Raw genomic sequence first — 6,000 nt, 5'->3', positions numbered from 1 at the left:
AAACTAAACTCACTCACTCACTCACCAATATCTCTGCAATATTTTCTACCTATATCTCTATACAGTATCTACCAATATCTCTTCTCATTCTAATATGTTATGTATAAAAATGGGGCTGAGAAGTTGAACTTGAGAAGTCGCCCATTGTTTTAGAAACGCTTGATACCGGAGAATTAAGAAAAATATGGTAATCATATGCAAATACGTGTAGTATCTTACTTAGATATACAGAAGTTATCTGAACATCAAAGTTAGTTTGGTAATAGGTGAAATATTAGCCCTACATGCGAAGTTTATTGAACATATTGCGATATATTTGCCTGTTTTATTTATGACAAAATATTATTGAGATAACATTTGTTCCATCTGTGCAAAAGCGTTATCGTGCATCGTATACTCTGGGTCATGTGACCTCTGATACCAAATAAACGTCTTCTCCAGGAATCTCCCGTTGGTGTGAGAAATATCGTTATAAATTCAAAGGCATCACTCCTTTGGTAATACACATATCTAATAGACAGTAAATGATAATATATTTGTTAAAAGAATAGTTACAATGGTGAAATACTTTTCAGAATAATGTTGTTGTATCAACTTGGAAAACCTTATCCCTCGCATTTAATGGTAACTGTAACATATGTTACTCTGATGAAAACAAAAACCAGACTGAAATTGAAACTTGGAAACAATTTATTTGCAATGTGAGAAAAATACACAGAAATACCATATATCATATATTCCGGAAAGCATGGTCACAGCTTTGAGATTTTCGTGAACAGTTGCACTACATGTGCATTTAAGTATGCTAGGATGTCTTCGCCTATTTGGACCAAAATTTTAAGAATTGCCCTTGAATCCAGGTGCTTAATTATTAGGCTAATCGTGTGTATGTATATACGTACAGTAATCTTCAAAACGGAAAAGGGGCGGTGGGGTGGCCTAGTGGTTAAAGCTTTCGCTCGTCACGCCGGAGACCCGGGTTCGATTCCCCACATGGGTACATTGTGTGAAGCCCATTTCTGGTGTCTCCCGTCGTCATATTGCTGGAATATTGCTAAAAGGGGCATAAAACCCCACTCACTCACTCAAAACGGACAACTGCATTGAAAGCGGTGACTACATTTTTGCTTGCTTCCCTCGTATGTTTATAATTGTTAGTAAATATTTTTAGAATGGTTAAAGTGACAGAACTCCCTCCATTATCAATAGAAATTTCTGCCGGTTAGAACACAAGCATATGTTTATGAATCTCTGCAATCTAGTGATATACCAGGTGTTTGCGAAAGGTTGGCGTTAATGTGTAATACATGCGTAGACATATTACAATAGGAATAAATCAACATTTTGTATGCATATATGTGTCCAAGCAGCGTGTTAATTTAATTCTTATGAATTAACATTTTTTTATCCAAATGGAACAGGTGTTAACATTAACCATTGCGACTATATGTCTTGTACATACTGCATAACTATAGAATACTGTGTATTATTGTTACATATTTGACTACTAACGAGGTAGAGATGAATAGGCTAACATAACAAAGTTTTCAACAGAAAAACTGTTTCCTTTTTACTGTTGGTTACACGCACACGCTCTGTCTTCCTATCGCATGGTGACAGTCACTGGATTGTCTGGTCCAGATTCAATTTGTTTACAAACAACATCGTACAGCTGCAATACCCTAATACATATTTGACTACTAACGAGGTAGAGATGAATAGGCTAACATAACAAAGTTTTCAACAGAAAAACTGTTTCCTTTTTACGCCCTGTTGGTTACACGCACACGCTCTGTCTTCCTATCGCATGGTGACAATCACTGGATTGTCTGGTCCAGACTCGATTTGTTTACAAACAACATCGTACAGCTGCAATACCCTGAAACCAATATATACTCGTGATATAGTCACAATTGCAGAGATTTCTTATGGATGTGGAAAGAGTTTTGTCACTTCTAATTACATAACAATATCTTTAACAGGGTGTTTCATCAGTGTTTTGTTTTTCTGATATTTTATAGTATTTCGTCCAGGATTGACATCATATCAGGCCATCCGTGAAGGCGGGTCGTCAAAGTGGTGGCATTTCACTTACCACACATTATGTTTACCCATTCCGATGACTGAGAGAAAGTAAAACATTTAACAAATCAACAAACCAATACTGTAATCTGACGGATAGGATAAGAAAAGGCTTTATTATCCACGGGGGAAATTTGGTTGACATTCAGAGCTGTAGAACATTCAACAGTCATTAAATATTTCATTGACAATATTAAAACACAATGGTAACATTAAGAGTGACAACAGCAATATACATTATTAGCATAAATATTAAACAGTTAAAAGTTAGCCTCATAAGAGCAATGTACGTAGTAAAAAAAGAAAACAGATGAGGAGTTAAATGTTAGGACTTATTAAGAAGTAGTTCAAACTGATTGTGTAAAAAATGAGACGTATTTGGACTGAATGGACTGAATTGCATCTTCCCACTTTAAGACACAATTGTTTGATCATACCTTTCTTGCTGAGTACGTAACAACCATCGGTCGCCAGTTTCCAATGATTTCACAGATGAAACTGATATTTGATGTTGTTACTGAGTATGAGAGGGTCAATGTATTGGTAACCGCAGCGAGACTGATATTTGGTGCATGAAAATCAGGTATTACACAATATAAGGGGGTTTCATATTTCAATATTTTCATCAGTATATGCTCCAAGAATGGATTCCCCTCGATTATGATGCTTGGTGGATGTCGATGCCGTGTATGACCACGCTGATCTGTCGTCCCATGTTAACAGAACTCCGCTCAATAGATAACAAACTGTCACTAACGTGTAACCCTATTTCATCAGTAATTCTCAGGCATACTAGCCAAAGTTGCAGTTCATGTTCTACTGACTTTTCTACTGACCCACCCTTTTGGCGAACACCGCGTGTCATCAGGGAGTTTCACCGATCCGTTCGTACATTTTTCACCACTTTCACCTTTAAACAGTGGCGTTGTAAGCATTGACCTTTAAACAGTGGCGTTGTAAGCATTGACCTTTAAACAGTGGCGTTGTAAGCTTTGACCTTTAAACAGTGGCGTTGTAAGCTTTGACCTTTAAACAGTGGCGTTGTAAGCATTGACCTTTAAACAGTGGCATTGTAAGCTTTGACCTTTAAACAGTGGCGTTGTAAGCATTGGCCTTTAAACAGTGGCATTGTAATCATTGACCTTTAAACAGTGGCGTTGTAAGCATAAACAGTGGCGTTGTAATCTTTAAACAGTGGCGTTGTAAGCATTGGCCTTTAAACAGTGGCGTTGTAACCATTGACCTTTAAACAGTGGCGTTGTAAGCATTGACCTTTAAACAGTGGCGTTGTAATCACTGACCTTTAAGCACTTACCATCTCTTTATTGAATGCACCGTTGGGTTCTTCTTAGGTACAATTATTATCTACAGTAAGTAAATGACAAAAGAATGAATTTAAACATCAAGGATACAATTTGATGACACAAGTAATGTTCCATGAGATTATGTTTGCCAGTATCCCGATAGAGCTCTAGAGATGTGATGTGTTATTTCTGTATTGGATGAAGCCACAGGGCTGCTACTTTCACCAATTTGCATGTGTTATAACTGGTGGGAAAGGATCTGCTCACCGAATCATATACACCTGTTGTCGTCATTATTTGCTTTTGTTTCATAAGCACGAGTTGACTATATAGTCTTTCAATAGACAATGAATATATGTTATGATTATATACATATGATACGAAGTAACATTTTCCATTACGACTGCCAGTTTCAAATTAACCTTCCCATATTGTTGCTATGATCCAATGACAACGTTTGGCATGTTAACAGTTTATGACCCACGAAACAAACTGTAGAGTGATCCTTCATGTGTTGTGTGAGAATGGTTGAATGTACGTATATACTTCTGCATCCATCATAATACATTATGGTGACGAAACGTGATTCACAACAGCACAAATATACTTCAATAGGTAGCGTTGTCATTTTTCTGTCTTTTATAGCGTAGGTAGAGTGACAGGTGTAGACACCTGGTGTCATCTCTAAATCTTCAGTGACCCATTCGGGGCTGTGGGGTAGCCTAGTGGTATAAGCGTTCGTTCGTCACGCCAAAGACCCGGATTCGTTTCCCAACCAAGTCAAAAAATTGATTACACAACAGTTGCCGTTTCCTTTCGACTGGGTTCCGTCCTATTGCGCAACTTAGTACAATAACCAGTTCAGAATTATGAGACCAATTCATTTAACTGGATACATAAATATTAATCAGTATTATTTGATACATCAAACACTTGCATATTGCAACACTACGCTCCTTATAATCTTTGCAAATACGTCGTGCAGCGTGCTCTGTCGTACAGCATTCACTGACAAACAGAGACCTGGAAATCGTGTAAATCTCAAAACGAGGCTCTGCCGCTAGAAACGTTTGGCGGTCTGGTACGGACTTGATATTATATCAATCACACTGAACGTTATAAAACTACACTGAGTAAGCGCAAAAAATACATAACAGGTGTAACCAGTCGGCCAGATGCATTGTGAATCATTTTACGACCTCATCAAACTGGGGCAGTCTGTGACGTCTTAGTTAAGGTCATGCTGGCTAAACCTCGTCATGAAATATAGAGGTACGATGTTGTTAAAGTTTAAAATTAAAATTCATTTGTAAATACCATTTTCTTATGAAACATTGGAATTCAGTGTAACCATAGTTGTTTGTGATGTCTATTTTCACTTTTACACGAGAAAATTCGGATCGGCTGAAAAGTAGGTCATTGTCTGAATAGGTTAATGAGACCCATGTTTCGGTTTGATGGGTACAATGTGTGAAGCCCATTTCTGGTGTCCCGCGCTGTGATATTGCTGGAATATTGCTAAAAGCGGCGTAAAACAAACCTCACTCTCTATTTCAGTGACCCATTCATACAGTTTTACCAATATTTCGTCTTGACGATGTGGAGCGATTGCTGTCTGGCGTGCTTATCTTATTTATGCATTTATTATGACAACAAGAATGAGGACGCTGAAGGTTTGGCACAATGGGTCTCCTCAGAATGAATCTCATATGTCACTTTTGACAGAGATATTTTCGTCTATCCAGGACAGTCAAAACCAGTGCCCATTATGTGTAAAGCGCACATCTAAACATAATGGCCTACCTGATCACGCCTATCAAAAGGTGGGTAGTATACTTGATCGTGGCAGTAAATCGATCCCAATTTAAATGACAACAGCTGAAAATTATTCAAATCTGCTCCTCAGAATTCCAAAGATCGAGGGACATGATAACGAAAGTTGGACCATAACAGAACTGATTGTCGTTTCCTTGGGTCCTGAAACATCTTGTAGATTTCGACAGGTGTGTAAATAAGGTAAAATAGTCTTCAACACGTATGTGTGTGTACGTGAGTGTTGTACTGGGTCGCCCTGTGAGTACGGAAGGCGGCCCAGAACAACACTCTCGTAAGTGAGTACAAATGTTTTTATCAAGGACATTTATATTGAATTTAATTTTTGGTAAAAATTAAAAAGTCTTATTGATGTGGATTATTCAAAAGGATAAGGCAAATATTACACTCCCGTGGAAGATACTGGGCCTAGACATTCGAAGCTCTCTTAGCGCTAACATAGTCGTATGTGTCATAGATTAACATTAACTTACGACTATCTTAGCGCTAAGAGAGCTTCGATAATCTAGGCCCTGCAGTGTAATATTTCTTACGTCAGCATTACACTAGTGTGGTTTTACTCCCATAAGAACTACATCCCATTTGAACTACATCCCAAATTAACTACAGGGATTAATTAGGGATTAATTATCTGAGTAGAGGCACCCCCATGGCATGTAATGAACACAGCCAATCAGCTCTCCCAGAAGAAGTACATGCTTAAAATCCCATGGACCAGTAAGGTATGTTGTAGTCAGTGAATGCTCTTGTATTCATATGATAGAAAAAGGCAAACCAAGCT

This window comes from Haliotis rubra, unplaced genomic scaffold (assembly GCF_003918875.1).
Source record: "Haliotis rubra isolate DU_JTF1 unplaced genomic scaffold, ASM391887v1 Scf2, whole genome shotgun sequence".
Classification (NCBI taxonomy): Eukaryota; Metazoa; Mollusca; class Gastropoda; order Lepetellida; family Haliotidae; genus Haliotis; species Haliotis rubra.
The sequence above is the reverse complement of the archived record's forward strand: the minus strand, read 5'-3'. Positions refer to the sequence as shown.